The following is a 17647-nucleotide window of genomic DNA, read 5'->3' as shown; positions in this document are numbered from 1 at the left end:
TTCACATTAAACTAGGCCTTATAAAGAACTTCGTCAAACCATTAAACCTTGAAGGACCGGCTTTTCAGTACTTAGTCAAGTTGTTTCCTAAATTTTCATATGCAAAAATCAAAGAAGAAATATTTGTCGGACCTGAAATTAAAAAATTAATGGCTGATAAAAAATTTACAAAATGTTTAACGCCCGATGAAGCAGCCACATGGGCATCTTTTCAAAATATCGTTCACCACTTTCTTGGTAATTACAAATCTCCCAATTTTAAGGAGATTATTGGCGATATCTTGAAAAATTATCGAAAGTTTGGAGCTAGAATATCTCTAAAGATGCATTTTCTGCATTCTCATCTCGATTTTTTTTTCCCGAAAACTTGGGTGATATGAGCGACGAACAAGGAGAACGGCTACACCAAGATCTAGCCAACATTGAAAGATGATACCAAGGATTTTGGGATAAAGGCATGATGAGCGACTACTGTTGCAAAGGTCCACCAATCTTCATCTCTGATTTGTTACTTTTAAGTTAATAAAATGAATATTACTTGACAAAAATCTTTAAAAATGAATTTATTGACTGTATTAAAAACTAGAATCAATCTTAAAAAACGGAATGAATAATCGGATTCGGCGTCATAAATTGTCCTAAAAACCACTTTTAGTTGCCTAGATCCAAAACCGTGTATACTTGTATTATTTTAACACTTGTTAAGTAGAGCTTTTTGTGTGATGTTACGTATACGCCATGGCATTTGCAGCTTGGGAAAATGCAGCATCCACTCAACTGTGTACCTTTTGTTTTAACATAAGTACGAATTTTCTATTTAACAATAAATGAACAAATAAAGAGCTTACATATCCATATAAGAACAATAATTTATCACGCTATACCCCAGAGATGATTTAGGCGAAGCTTCTCTTTGAATATTTTTCCTGCAACTTTTTTTTTACTAAAAAGATTATTAAGGCAATAACGCGTCGAGTATGTGTTTACTCAAACACTGCCGAAGGGTGCTCCCTTTATAAAAAATATTTCTAGTATATTAAAATGTTTGATGTGACCTGTCGCAAGATTTGAACCTTAAGCCTTCAGTATGATGGGCAAGAACACTTACCTCACCCAGCAACGCTCGAACGCATATGTTTGCATTTATATTTATACATGAGTGCGCTCACTCATGTACATGTTTGATGATTTATAACTGTAAATATTCAACATTTCCACATTCTACCATTGTAGTAACGTGCAACGTTTAATTATTCGCTAACCTATATACACTAGGGTGGGTCAAATTTATTGTTGAAAAGGCACATCCAGTTTTTGAATCTATGGGTCATACTGAGTAATATTGCCCGTGGGACCATAGGTCTGAAATGAATTTCGAGACTCCCTAATTTTGTTAGAAAATATTTTTTAGAAATTTTTATTATTACTTTTGTTAGAAAATATTTTGGGCTTTTTAAAAATTGAATTTGCAATATGGAAAAATAAAATATTCGTCGCTATAGGGCGCTTTCCTACTATTTTTCGCATTTTTATCGCTTTTTGGGGAAAATCGACGAATTTGTTGCAAAAATCGACGAATATTTAAATTTTCCATATTGCAAATTCAATTTTTAAATACCTCAAAATATTTTCTAACAAAAATGTTAATAAAAATTTCTAAAAAAAATTTTTTTCTAACAAAATTAGGGAGGCTTGAAATTCATTTCAGACCTATGGTCCCATGGACAATATTACTTAGTATGACCCATAGATTCAGAAACTGGATATGCACCTGAATTTTTTTTCCCCCACACAATTTGACCCGCCCTAATATACACATATGTACATGTTCTTACAGTACAGTCGGAAAGTATTATAACAAGATAAAAAACATGTTGATGTTGAAATAGCCTCAGAATTGTATTTTTGCAGATTGAAAATGTTCAAGCGAAAGGAAATATCCATCGAAATTCGAGCCCAATCACCATTTTGCAAAAAACAGGGAAAAACTATCGAGAAATAACTAAACTTTTGAAAATATCTCTGTTTTCACTTCATACGGTCATTAGAAGATATAGATAAACTGGCAAAATACTGACAGAAAACGATCTGCTTGACCAGAAAAGACAAGCCAAAGAATGGACTACAAAATATATGCAATAAGTAAGGCCAATCGCCCGAAATCTGCATCATACATTCGTGTTGAAATCAATAAATGCTTGGATTCACCAATATCGCTCACGACAGTCAAAGGCCGACTTAAATAAAAAGGTATGATTGGACGCTAGATGTCGGAAAGCCACTTCTACGGCCAGTAAATAAACAGAAAATACTGAAGTTCGCTCAAGAAAATGCTGACTGGACGATTGATCAGTGGAAATCAGTCATACGATCAGACGAATCGAAATTCAAACTTTTCGGTAGCCACAGGCGTCAATATGTTCGCAGAAACGTCAATCGAAGATTCAAAGCAGATTGCATTGTGCCATCCTTGACACATGGCGGTGACTCAGTTATAGTTTGGGGCTGTTTCAGCTACGCTGGTGTTGGTCAACTAAAAAAAATTTAAGGGTTTATGAAAAAAGAACAATATTACCAGTAGTATTGGTCGTGGATTCATTTACGCACAAGATAACGATCCGAAACATACATCAAAACATTGTACTTATTATTTAGAATGAAAATAAAATAATAAAAAAAAAATGTTTAAGTTAAACGGTTTTAGTGAAAACAAACATGAAGTAATAATAACAATAAAAGCTGGAAAATAATTAGGTAGGTCCTAGGTACGAGTCATCACACTCCTCATCAATCTAGGGCGTTGATCAGACAATTAAATAAAAGAGTTGGACGCGTCAAATTTCTATTGATAGTCATATATAAGACCAACTGAACCTGAATAAGGTTATGCTACGCCTCGCATTTTTAGAAATGTGCGCCTTTTTTCATAGGTTGCTTTTTATTCCTGTATTTATAATGTGCTCCAAATATGAGCCAAATCGGACCAAAACTAAGATTTTTGGGAATATCTCGATCCTTGCACCACCTAGCGGCGATTTGTTTCCATAGGTCGCTTTCTATTCTTGTATGTATTATGTGTTCCAAATATAAGCCAAATCGGACCACAAATACGATTTTTGTGAATATCTCGATCCTTCCGCCACCTAGCGGCGATTTTTTTCTTATTATTGCATTGTCATCGGGTTCTGAACTACATTCTAAGTTTCAAGCTTGTAGCTTATCGCGAAGTTACTTAAATTTAATTACAAAATTCGTTCACAACTGCCGTGCATGCAGCCTGCCTGTCAAGTCAAGCTAAATAAAACCGTTTAAAAAAGACGCAGGTAACCTTGATATAATGGAGTGGCCACCAAAATCCCCCGATTTAAATCCTATCGAGCTATTGGTGGAAGAATGGGATCGACGTGTGAGAGATCTAAAGCCAACAAGGCTTCCTAACCATCTGGGATTGTTTGAACGAAGCGTGGAGTAATACTCCATATCAAGCACTTCAAAAATTCATCGAAAGAAGGCCGAAATTTTCCGCTGCAGTCATCAAAGCAAAGGGTGGCCATTTGGAGAAAATCGCTCAAGCTGCCAAGAATAGCTTACTTCTTCTTGTTGTAATACTTTCCGACTGTACTGTATGTATACTTTTACTTCACCTGTAATGGATATTTGTAGTTTCTACTGCCATTCTGGCTAACAATTCAATTCTTAAGCACACATGTGTACACATACACATTGATAAATACATAGAAATCTACATAGTAAATGTTGTTGACGTGCACCCACAAATGTTGGCATTACTTATTCAAGGTATGCAAAACACATTAATAGCTTTACGATTTCAGAAAATAAAGAGAAGGTAAGCGTGCACAGACCTAGATTCTAAGTGTTATGTAGCTATGTAAGCGGAACGGTAAAAAGCAAATGTGTTTTGCATTGGGCAAAAAAATTATACTAGTAACACTCTAAGAACAGGGCTATTGGTAAAATATGTTGCCGGAAATGGGTCTCGTTTTAAAAATAGAGGATAATAATTGTTTGTGATGATACTAAAGAACCAACCTACTTACGCACGCAACTTTATCAAAATTATAACATCGATATATATTTTGATTGAATTATGTCCGTTAATCAGGTAAGAGCATAACCTAAGACGCCACGAAGAGGAACATAACAGGAGAAACCAAGTTTATTGGTAAAATATTGAAAAACCTAAGAGTTGCCATCAAGCAAAGCAAACTTAGGTGCAGGTCCCTGTGGGAAACGATATAGAATAATTATGAAACACTTTCATCCTCCTATGATGAACGAAGAAACCATGACATATTTTGGAAGTTTTCTTTCCCACCCAATCACTTAGAGATTATGAAAGCGTCAACAAAAAATATTGCAAGATTGAACCCTTTGATGAAGCAGAGCTCAAAACATCACCGCGCAGAATTCAACTTAAAAAAGCCCCAATTTATGACGGAATAAACTCGGAGGCAATAAGGTTAACTGCAAATATTTGCCCAGAACTTTTGTTGGACCTGTACAGCAAAGGGCTCGAAGTACAACTAACTGTTATGCGAAAGGGTAAAGGAGATCCTAAATCTCTATCGTCTTTGCGCCAATGACGTATGCTTGGCAGCAAAGGAAAACTGAAGCAAAGTTTGCTAATGCAACGTCTCACGAGAGCAATAGAGGATGCGGAAGAACTGTCTCATCTACAACATGGCTTTCGGATAGGTCTCTTTGAAATATACGCAATTACAATGAAGAACTGATAAATGCAGTCAAGAATGCCGAGACTGCGACCCACCGAGTAAGACCGGTAGTACTGCTGGTCATGCTAGACGTTGAGAATACTTTCAGCTCAACTAAGACGGACGGACGGACGGACGGACGGACGGACATAGCTCAATCAAATTTTTTTTCGATCCTGATTATTTTGATATATGGAAATCTATGTCTATCTCGATTCCTTTATACCTATACAACCAACCGTTATCCAATCAAAATTAATAGTACCTGGGCGACCGAGCTTTGCGCGCCAATATTCGAGTATGCCGCATAACATAGTTTATTCTACATGTCATCATTAATCAAACTCTACTCTTTTTATATGTACATATCTATATATATAAAAATCCAATTCTGTGTGTATGTTCGCTATGGAAACGTATTTCCCACACTTCAATCATCACCAACTTTGGTTATAAGTTCCTTCGATCAACGGGAAGGCTTTGGGCTAAAAATAATTGCGATATATAAAAGGGGCGTGGCACCGGCCATACAAATGGAATCTTTGGTACTGCATAACTTTGAACGTATACATGCCAGAAAATTAAAATTCAGTAAGGAGTTATATGAGATCAATCCCTAACACCACAAGAAAATGTGGAATTAAGAAAAACGTGGCGTGGCAACTCCCATACAAATGAATATATCATACTACATATCTCTGGATGTAGTAATGGTAAGATAATGAAACTTGGTAAGGAGCTATGTGACGTTAATTCCTAACATCTCCAGTAAAATGTGGAATTGGGAATAAAGGGACGTGGCACCTTCCCTACAAATGGGATTTTTCAGAACTATGGCTGCCGTACAAACTTAGGTTATTTTAACACCTAAAGTTTGGCTGCATTTTTGAGTTTGGCTGTTATTTCTTTTGGACGTTTAGTAATCTGCCGCCGTTAAAACAATTTTTTAGCTTCAGTCTATCTACATTTTCTATATAAATCAAATTCTGTGTGTGTGTTCCGTATGGAAACGTATTTCCCACACTTCAATCATCACCAAATTTTGGATATGGGTTCCGTCGATGAAGACGAAGATGTTTCATATTTCAGATTAAGAATTTTAAATTACAATTTTTTTATTTTGGCTATGGGAACGAGCAATCTTGGCTCCCAAAATTGATGATGTATACAAAATCAACGATCGCATTCAAAACCAAATTCTTGGTGAATTGAAGAAATATAAATTAATCGACACAGTTACAGATGAAGATCGAATTGTGAATTATCCAATTGAATTTCTAAACTCTTTAGAACCAGCTGGAATGCCTGCGCATATATTAACTTTGAAAATTGGCTCACCAAACATGCTTCTGCGGAATTTAGACCCACCAAATTGCGTTAAGAAATTAATGCCGAATGTATCGAAGCAACAATCATCAGCGGTAAAAGCGAAGTTGAAGATGTGCTCATACCACGGATCCCAATGATTCCTACAGATTTGCCATTCAATTTTAAGCTCTTTCAGTTCCCTGTACGCCTTGCTTTTGCAATTACAATCAACAAAGCACAACGACAATCGCTTACTGTTGCAGGATTAAATTTAGAGAGTCCTTGCTTTTCCCATGGCCAGCTATATGTTGCTTGTTCTAGAGTTGGAACGCCAAAAAATTTGCTTATCTTTGCACCGGACGAAAAAAATAAAAATATTGTGTACCCACATACATTTCAATAACATACAATAATAAAATGTTTTAAACGAAAATTCAATTTAAATTCACTCGATCTCGGGCGTTATAACGTACGCAGGGTGTTTACGAATATTTGATTTCCTTAGAAATATATTTCAAAAACATATCAAACACTAACCGCAAAATGAACTGGAATGAAAAATTTGAAATGGGTAATTCCAGCCTATGGTATAAGGCATTGTTCTGACAATTAGTGAAATCGAGAACTAAGTTATTTAGGCCGAGTATCTTCATGCGCCGAATTATTAATTTCAAACATATTTTTAGTTATACACTATGAAAGTCTCACAATTTTATTAGATTCCAAAAACTTGTAAGTTTCACGAATGACAACTATCAGTTATGAGAGCTATCAGTTATGAGAGCTATCAGTTAGTTTAGTTTAGTTTAAAATGTTTAGTTTGTACTTTAGTTTAAATGTAAACTTACTTCCCTAAGTGCCATGGCAAATAGTTAAATGGTTAGATGTCGTTTTCAAATTGAACATATGCCTCTAGTGTACCTTGATGAGATATCTTTTTGCTACGGTGCGAAATCTTTGTTATAGTAATCTGTGAGAAATTGCAATTATTCATTTCATATTTGCCAAATATATGCATTTAAATACATTTTGCTAAAATTTTCCACGGAGTGAAATACCTTTCGTTTAATACCCATTTCGGCATATCTCATGCAATTTTTTTTTAATTTCGAATAGGTGGCAACCCTAAAAGGCAACCTACTCAAAAATGTTCCCATTGTAATGCGGAGTGAAATACCTTTCTTTTGATACCCATATCGGCATATCGCTTTCCATTTTTTTTTTTTTTGAATAGGTGGCAACCCTAAATGGCAACCTTACTCAAAAATGTCCCTATTGTAATGCGGAGTGAAATACCTTTCCTTTGATGGGTATCAAAATCGGCATATCTCATGCATTTTTTTAATTTAGAATAGGTGGCAACCCTACTCAAAAATCTCCCTATTGTAATGCGGGGTGAAATACCTTTCTTTTGATACCAATATCGACATATCTCATTCCATTTTTTTTGAATAGGTGGCAACCCTAAATGGCAACCTTACTCAAAAATTTCCCTATTGTAATGCGGAGTGAAATAGCTTTCGTTTGATACCCATATCGGCATATTTCATGAAATTTTTTTTAATTTCGAATAGGTGTCAACCTTGCGAAACCTTCTGAGTGGTAGAAAGCCTTAGATGATACATTATCTCTGTACCAAATTTTATTTAAATCGGTTGAGCCGTTCCCGAGATCGTTCGGCTATACAAACATACGAATATACAAGTATTGCTCGTTTAAAGTTATAAGATACTCTGTGTGCAAAAGACGCTGAGTATAAAAATAGTTGGTGGCATGTAGGGACATGCAGGATATACATTGCGGGGTTTGATTTTGGATAAGTAAATGCTTAACCTTTTGCGATATCAAGATCGAAGTTGTGCCAGATTGACGCGCGTCTCTTTGGCAAGGACGCTCTCCTCTACTGCGAGTTTTGAGTATTGGACACAGGGCACTTGTCGGCAAAAGACTTTGCGAACTCTTTTTGGATGAGGCTGATGGCTGTTTTTACGCTTTTTTGGTTCAAACGGCTGAAGTTTTGTATACTGCATTTCTTCATAGTGCTTAGGGAACGTACCCAAATTGCGTGACCCGTTTAGGGGGGAGGGGGGATTTCTTTAGGTATTACACCTGGTCACAGGGGAGTGGGGAGGGATTGAGACTTTGTCACGTAGCCAATAATCTCTAGGAAATCTTGCAATTTTTTTTTGGAATTTATTTCGCGTCAAAAATTTCCATGAAAAATCATCAGATTGCACGGTAATGCAGTGGACGACATGTCTCGCGTGCTTCGCGTAACGAATTAATAAAAACATATATACATAAATCAAATAAATTTTTTTTAAGTTAGCAAAAAATAATTTTAAATCATACTTATGAGCTACTACGTTAAAACTTAAGGGGGAGGAGGGGGTCTTAAAATAAAATACCGGTGGTCACCGAGGGGGGAGGGGATAAAAATTTGTAGAAAATGGGTCACGTAGTTTGGGTACGTTCCCTTACGGCGCTGGAAGCAGATGAGCTGTCTGCTTGTACGACTAGGTGTTTGATTATTAAACAGAAACTGGCGGGAACCATATCGGAAAAGCGTAGCATAGAAGGATTGCCTCCCAGGTAGCCATGAGCGTTGCTTGGTCTTTGCCTAAAAGCTGTTCGTTGGGGACTTGAAGATTTTGCTATGGCTCTGAACTTTGGGTGCGACTGCAGCTGCATGACCGCCGAAACACTGGTAATTATCGCATAACACTAATGGTTTTTTGGGTGCCTAGTAATCCATCTCCACGGCTGGCTGCTGTAAAAAAATCTTCAAAATGTGTACTTAGTTTTCAGCATTAAGCCTCTCTCCATTTGATGGGGAAATTTTTATCTTCAAGGCTTCTGCTGTATATTTTCAATATCAACTGCGACTAGTTATTTGCAGTAGCCTTAGTTTTCGCTTTCTTGTTGTGTTTACCATATTTAAACAGCCAATATTCGGAACATTCGTTTACTGAAAAAACGGAGTATATCGAAAAATGTTCAGTTCTTCAACGGTTTTAAAGAAATTGGTCGTATCAGTAAGAATCTTTCATCAACAACTTGAACTTCTAAATGCAAAAACCATTGCAAACACATCGACAGTCAATGCATAAACAAGAATTGGAAAGCGATATACATAAATAACAAAAGCAAAAAATTTTGAGCATGCTCACTCAGAACACACATACCAATACTTTTCCATTTCCTAAGTTTCCTCCTACAAATAACTACTAATGCCTAGCAACCCATAAATCACTCTGTCAATCATTAATTAATGGGTCAATCCATTAAATTAGCAGACATTGAAAGCTTTGAGATATTTTATCTGTTTTTAGAAAACTGTTGGTGACATGCGGATTATTTTGGATCAATGAACAAGCATGCACAAATACAAACAAACAATTGATAAATGAATGCATTTATGACAGTGCTCATAAGTATGTATCACAAGTGCATTAGGGTGGTTCCGAAAAAAAGAAAAATTTAATGCCATATATTACGCCACTATGGCTTTGGATTACTATTGTTTTACTTTTCAAGCTAACGTTCTAATGAATGGGCATGTCTAATTCAGCTAGTCTTGTGATACTAAGTCTATTTCCATCTCCATCCGTGTATGCCTTTGCTGTTATACTCCACTGTCGGCATACTATGCTGATATTACCTTGCTTGTAAAGGCTAACGAGGTAAAAAAACGGATATTTGTTTCCCAAATACTTAACAATCCTAGTAGCGCCAAGGATAATAATCCCGAATAAAATTTTATTTTTTACTACCGTAATAAGAGATGTTTAAATAGGTTAGTACATGTGTATGCACTGAAAGAAATGGTGCTAGTAAAATCAACAAATCGGTTCTGTTGTTCTTGAATTAACGGAGATTCGGTGAAATCGATCGAATTAAGGTTAATTCGACCGAGTTCTTTGTCAAGCGAACAAATCAGTTTAATCATTTCAACAGAAGAGAAATTGTCGCTCTTAAGTTAACAAAATTTTCTAAAATTGACAGATTCCTAATAAATCTAATACTGATTACTAAAATAACTGATTTTTTTGTGAGCACAACTGATCTCACTGGTAATTTCAACAGCGATCAACAGTCAATACATGAGCAAATTTCAAAGAGAATTTTAAGCTCACTGCGCTCTCTACTTTGTACTTATGTATTCTGTGTACCATATGTATGTACATATTTACGTATGTATATGGCGGCCGCCGTGGTGTGATGGAGCGTGCTCCGCCTACCACACCGAAGACCCTGGGTTCACACCCCGGGCAAAGTAACATAAAAATTTTAGAAATACGGTTTTTCAATTAGAAGAAAATTTTCCTAAGCGGGGTCGCCCCTCGGCACTGTTCGGCAAGCACTCCGAGTGTATTTCTGCCAAGAAAACATCTCAGTGAAAACTCATCTGCCTTGCAAATTGCCGCAACATAGATACTTTCGTACAAAGCTGTCGCAACAACTTTTTTTGTTCATTTGACTATTAAAACGGTCAATTACGAATCAACGATTTGTGCGCAGTTGATTCAACATCTTGTTGCGATGGATAAAAATTGACAGAAATTTCGGTTGAATTGACACGTATTTTGGTTGATTTTACCAGTTCTTCTTTCAGTGTGTATGTTCATATAAACATGAACTTTGTATAGTTTTAAAATAACTACAATTTACATTGGGGCGAAAGGTCATAGGAATTAGATGTGTTGCATGGTTTGACTCGAACATAATCGCATTTGACAGCCATGGTAATTGATTCATGCACTCTCGCTTCAATATCTCTCTTCATTGCCCTAAAGTGTGAGCGTGAGCGCGTATGAGTAATGATGACATTTGCACAACGGCATGTACACCCTCCCTGTAGGGAAGTCAGTAACTAGTGATAACAATTTCTGGTTGAGGATTAGACATAAAGTACGAAATAAGTACTAGTTCGATAGTAAGTAGATTTTCTATAATTAAAAAATCGGTAGTTTGTGTCTTTATATATCATATCTATCATATAAAAATGAGACGCTGAATGTGTGCTCGAGTACGGTCTATGCACACAGTACCTATACTTGCGGGTGTGTGGACGCTCCTTTGTCTGTTCAAGTGGTCATATCTTCGTCATCACTGCTGTCATACTCAATGCATATCAATGGTTGTGACCATAAGAATATAGATTGATGGCATTGCAACTGACTTCTTATGAGCAGAAGAGAGAGAGAAGAGAGGGAGAGGTTTTTTGTGCGCTATACATATATACGATCTTACATATATTTATTTCCATTGAATGAATTTGAATTGTAATTTTCTGAATTTGATTTGTATGTTTCTGAACTTGAATTGGAAACTCGGAACTTGAATTGTAAATTTCTGAACTTGAATTGTAATTTTTCGAATTTAAACTGGAATAGGTGTAGATATACCCTATGAAGGCTAATAAGATTTTCTGATGGGTAATACATACATGAGCAATAGTGAGTTAAAATATACATATGCAATAATATTGTTCGTATTAAGCTATCAATAATTTGTAAATCATTTGGCGGAAATTGTTGTTAACATCCGTCGATATATGGCCGAATCAATAATTGGGAAATAAAAATATTTTAAAATAAATGTATACTAAAAGCAAAGTAAGCAAAATTATTGGATGCAGCCATTCGAAATTTTCCTTAATAACTTAAGGGATAATTTGGAAATTGCTTCCAGAAGGCCTTTTCAAAGCAAGGGGTTCCAACAATAAAAAAAAAGAAAAACAAGTAAGGACGGGACTGTCTTCGGCTGTGCCGAAGACTTCATACCTTTCATAAATGGGGCTGAACAATAATCTTATCCCGTTCGTAATCTCCAAATAATCGGATGTATAAGATAAGAAATATATAGTGAACAGATATACATACCTACACGATTTTTAAGATAAATATAAAATAAAAAATGGCAAAAAGCCTCCTTATCTGAGCCGTCGGTTGTATGGGTTATATATTATATATAGCTCCGATCGAAATGATTTTTACAGGAAATCTTCTATGATATATTAGAATAAATATCACCAAGTTTCACGTTTTTATATTGGAAACTAAGGGAGAAATGGCCAAAACTCTTTCTATCTGAACGATCGGTTGTATGGGATATATATTATATATAGCTCCGATCAAAGTGATTTTTCAGGAAATCTGTGATATATAAGAATAAATATCACCAAGTTTAACGTTTTTATATTGGAAATTAAGGGAGAAATTGCCAAAAATCTTTCTATCTGAACGATCGGTTGTATGGGATATATACTGTATATAGCTCCGATCAAAGTGATTTTTCAGAAAATCTTCTATAATATATTAAAATATATATCATAGAGTTTCACGTTTATACTTTCTAAATAAAGGGAGAAATGGCCAAAAATCTTTCTATCTGAACAATCGGTTGTATGGGATATAAATATATATAGCCCCGATCAAAGTGATTTTTTCAGGATATCTTCTATGATATATTAGAATATATATCACCGAGTTTCACGTTTATACTTTCTAAATTGCGCAGGAATGACCAAAATCGTCTTATCTGAACGATCGGTTGTATGGGAGATATATGTTATAGTGGTCCGATCCTACCGGATCCGACAAATGTCTAATATAATACAAAAATACATACTTGTACCAAATTTCATTGAGATATCTCAAAATTTGAGAGACTAGTTTGCGTTCAAACAGACGGACGGACGGACGAAGAGTCGAAGGTGATTTTAACGCAAATACCTGTCTTTGTAGACTTAACTCTACGGTGTCAAACACGGTTCTACTGCTTGATCAATGGCCCAAACTATCAGCTCCATGTTGCCTTCTCTCAACACTTCTTAGCCGAATCATTTGGTACCAAATTGCTTGTAATCGGGCGATTAAATTACAAGTCCTTACCTTAGTTAGATAGGAGTGTATCAAGCTCCAGCCATTTTATGGATAATGGCATCTGGTTGTTGGCCAACTCCACTCCGGATCATAGTAAGTTCTTCTCTACCCACAAGCAATTCGCCTGCAACATGTTCTGTGTGTAAAGAGCAGATACATGCTATAGTCCCACAATTTAAATACAAGTATTAGGGACATTGTGAGCAACCCTTGCTAAGCACCACGAAATAAAATTTAGGGATGTGACACAACCTTTTAAAGCCTTATGATCCACAACGCACCTTCGCCATGAACTTAATATCGATGGAATCTATCAGTGCAAATGTCTTTCCATGAATAACTACTCAGGTGTTTCATAGAGTGAGAGCGTCATATAATTCCTTGTGAATAAAACTATCTGGTGGTAATAACAGGCAGTGATGCTCGCAAGTACTTACGACACAAGCACTCGCAGGATACACTTCATTAATCATATTACTAAACCATTTGCACTTTAAGATACATCTCATTAGTCATAGGTACTACGTTCACTCAGTTATACACTCGTTCGCCGTGAATGACTACCAATGTAATCTATAGGCACAGGGGGTAATGCACTCAAGATACATCTCACCATTCACAAGTACTAAAACGCAAACCCGATCATATAGCAGGTTCAACTCAGTTTCCAAAAATTTCAAAAAGAAGCGTGGGAACTACCCACCCTTACAATTATCCATAATTTTCCACGACGAGGGACCTTGTTGCAACTGAACTACCAGCCTGAAGCAGTTCAGTTTTATGCAACATTCGACTTTATTCTCAACATTATTTGCTACATTTATCCAACTTTAATAAACTCGCTATTGGGATATCCACCATATTTCTATACCTGTACTTCTCTTCCTGTTTTCATGCTTTATAATTAACAGTTATACGACCATTTTAAACAACGTGCACAATTTAGGGATGTAACCAACCTTTTCTTTGACGTTCCGCAGAAGCGTCTTTGAATTACTTGTGCGCAGATTAGCACGTACTCGGGCAGCCCACTCCATATGAGAAGTATATGAGTAAAATTTCTTGCCCACCTCACACCAAAGAAGACAGTATTACTCCGAAGAGAATACTATATTGTCTGATTCGGCGGCTGAAGCAACAGCATTACTCCGAAGAGAACACTGTCAACTCCAACGAAGAAGCGAACTTCCACGGAGGCGACCCTACGCATTCTGGGTTACCCTTCCAGAATACGAAATGAAACCACAGCGCCCCTATGCTCCCACAAGGGGCCATCCCAGGACAGGAAGGTGAGACCTGAAAATTCAGATCACCGGCTTTATTTCCTGCATCCGCGGTGACAGTTTTTATAAGGACCATGTTTGGGGTCCCACAGGGTGATACCAGCGTTCTCCGTGCTCCCTTTCGAGTAAAGCCACCCAGGATTGGTTAGCCTTATCGTCACTAATAAGATGACGTAAATTTGTTACGTTTAGGGTGCACTGATAGGTTTGGAGTGTGAAGATCCGAAGATCAAACACAAACCAATTTAACCACCAGTACAATCCCTTTTGGTCACTAATACGATGACGGCAATTTTGTCAGGGTGGTCTATCCACCCTTTTCGTCATTAATAATATGACGGCAATTTGTTACCGAGGTGCACTGTCGGCTTGTAGTATGAAAATCCGAGCATCAACATAAACCAATTTAATTAGAAAACCAACATTACACCCCTTTGTGGATTATGGTCGCCTTTTACGACTGGCATACCTGCCGTGGGCATATTCTACTACCCCTTACCCACAGGGGGAGGACAGACGGACAGACGGACATGGCTATATCAACTCAGTTCGTCGCCCTGATCAATTCCGTATACTTAATGGTGAGTCTATCTTCTATATTTCTCAACGTTACAAATATCGGACCATAGTTAATATACCATTTCATGTTCATGAAAGGTATAAAAATTTAGACTAATATGTAATTTATTTAATGCATATACATACATACTATTTGAAGCTTTAATAAACAATTTTTAAAAATTATATATTCTAAAATTCTAAAATTAATATTTTTTTTTCTTTATAGGTAAGTTAACTTCAATATGCCTAAATAAATTCCTAATGACATATGCACACAAATCCAGGTATGCTGATATTCTTGATATACGCTTTATGTGAAGTAGAATGAAACAAATCCTAAAATTATGACCTTATTAGCTATATTTACGCTTAATGCAAATTATCGCATTTTTCTATTTTACGAAATTTTCGATACCGAAAAAGTGGGCGCGGTTGTCATTTGATTTCGCTTTTTTCAATACCATACCACTCTTGGTTCAATTCAACCTACACTGAAAGAAAAAGACTGGTAAATTCAACCGAAATTTCTGTCAATTTTTTTCCATCGCAACAAGATGTTGAATCAACTGCGCACAAATCGTTGATTGGTAATTGACCGTTTTAGTAGTCAAATGAACAAAAAAAGTTGTTGCGACAGCTTTGTACGATGCAAAGCAGATGAGTTTTCGCTGAGATCTTTTCATGGCAGAAATACACTCGGAGTGCTTGCCGAACAGTGCCGAGTTGCGACCCCGCTTAGGAAAATTTTCCTCTAATGGAAAAACCTTTTTTCAAAAATTTCTATGTTGTTTTGCCCGGTGTGTGAACCCAGGGTCTTCGGTGTGGTAGGCGGAGCACGCTACCATCACACCACGGCGGCCGCCATATACATACGTAAATATGTGCATACATATAGTATACAGCATACATAAGTACAAAGTAGAGAGCGCAGTGAGCGTAAAATTCTCTTTGAAATTTGCTCATGTATTGACTTTTGATCGCTGTTGAAATGACCAGTGAGACCAATTGTGTTAACAAAAAAATCAGTTAGATTGATTAGGAATCTGCCAATTTTACATAGCTTTGTTAACTTAAGAGCGCTAATTCCTCTTCTGTTGAAATGACTATACTTATTTGTTCGCATGACAAAGAACTCGTTCGAATTAACTATAATTCGATCAATTTAACCGAATATCCCTTAAGTTAAGAACAACAGAGCCGATTTGTTGATTTTACTAACACCATTTCTTTCAGTGTACGCTAGCTTATTTCTTAAATATGTCTAAATTTTTACTCAAGCTATCGTGTTAGGCGACGGACGAACGGTCATGCATTAATCAAAATATATCGACGAGTAAGCTTTTGTTATATATAACAACCGTTATTTACGGGTTATCGGTTTGTAATTTGCGTGTTATCGATTGTTATCGATTCGCTCTCTACGAGCTTGCGGTATAAAATCACAAAGTTATCGATTTGTTACCCATGATTTATAGGTTTCTTATAGAAATTTACCGCTAATAGTTCATCAAGTTTATAACACATCAATAAACTGTCTAAAAATAAAAAGATCTACAAAGTGCGATATATGTACCTCCTAGGAAACATATGTAGGCCGATCTCCTATTTGCGTCGTAATTTACTTCAATTGTTTCTAAAAATTGGGAGGTGCATGCTACTACCACATGACGGTGTTCTCCACATATGTCGATAAAATTCGATAAGAAACTAACGAGAAGCCCATTATTCGAAAGCTGATTGTTGGTAGACACCCACCGCTATTTTGACCTAGTTTGACTGATCCTCTATCGAACCGCCTAAGTAAACGGTTGAGGACCAACGTCCATAGAGTTGGTGATGGTTGGCTGGTTGATTGCTGTGCTGCCCGGCCATGGAGCCGTGCCCAAGTAGCGCTCTAGGCCCCATTTTCATGCACTTTCTCCTGGAACCAATTATATTTTTAGGCTGATGTACCCTGCGTATTGTTTTACTCAAACCATTTAGTTAAGAAAATATATCTACTGATGTCCTTGATGCGGCAGTTTGATACCGCCCTTAAGTCCGGCAAAACATAATTGCGTAGAGTTCGGGACCGAGGGCTGAGCGCTCACACAGGAAGTGAGTAACCGTTTCCTCGGCACCCTCCTTTCTACAGCTCCTATACCTCTCATTGTAGGGGATACCTATTCTACCCGCGTATGGGCCAAACGGCCAGTGCTCTGTAATAGTGGCCGTGATTCTGTATATTTCTTTCCTAAACCTATTTAGTAGATCATCGGTTCTTTTCTGGTTTTACTCTGGCGAGATTAGTTTGGTGATTCTACAGGTGCCCGTAGAGTACCAATCACGGATTGCTATTTTCTTAAGATATGTGTGAATGTCTCTTTTAATTGATGTGAGTGGTCGGTGCACCGTGACTGCTTCGGTGATGTCTCATAATGCCTTTGCTTTTCATCAGCGTTTTCGTTCCCGTCAATGTTCCTGTGGCCGGGTACCCAGCTGAGTGCGATAGCTGCCTTGTTAGCTGCTTCAACCTCTCAGCATCCTCTTACAGTTAACGGCGGCTTTAGAGAATGTGTACGTTGATTCTAGCGCTATGAGCGCTGCTTGACAGTCGGAGTATATGAGACTACTCCAGATTATGCGGCCTCGCATGTAACCCACTGCAATGTGATTATTCTGTAGCCCAATATGGAGTCAATCCAATTTGTAAAGGCCGGATGAGCTTCAGTCTAGTTGACACTGTCCATGATTGCTCGTATCGAGACATTGTTGAAAGCTCCGGAAATTTCAGAAAAACTCCTAAGGCATATTTCTAGTAATCCCAAACTTTCTCATTATTCATGGTAACCCTATGCAAAGCAATATCGTCTGACTTGGCTTTGGTGTAAGCATG

At 37.0% G+C, this 17647-nt stretch overlaps 1 long non-coding RNA gene across 1 annotated transcript in view; it reads left to right on the top strand.

The window, feature by feature from the left end:
- LOC137252638 (uncharacterized) overlaps positions 1-17159 on the top strand; it is a 590797-nt gene extending 573638 nt beyond the window's left edge. The window contains exon 3 of the long non-coding RNA XR_010953641.1: positions 14999-17159. This is a non-coding gene — a long non-coding RNA (uncharacterized lncRNA). The remainder of the gene's footprint in view (positions 1-14998) is intronic.
- Positions 17160-17647: the final 488 nt, after the last annotated feature.

Source organism: Eurosta solidaginis, chromosome 5, assembly GCF_040869045.1.
Source record: "Eurosta solidaginis isolate ZX-2024a chromosome 5, ASM4086904v1, whole genome shotgun sequence".
Taxonomy (NCBI): Eukaryota; Metazoa; Arthropoda; class Insecta; order Diptera; family Tephritidae; genus Eurosta; species Eurosta solidaginis.
Note: the sequence above shows the minus strand (reverse complement) of the source record. Positions and strands in the feature narration are given on the sequence as shown.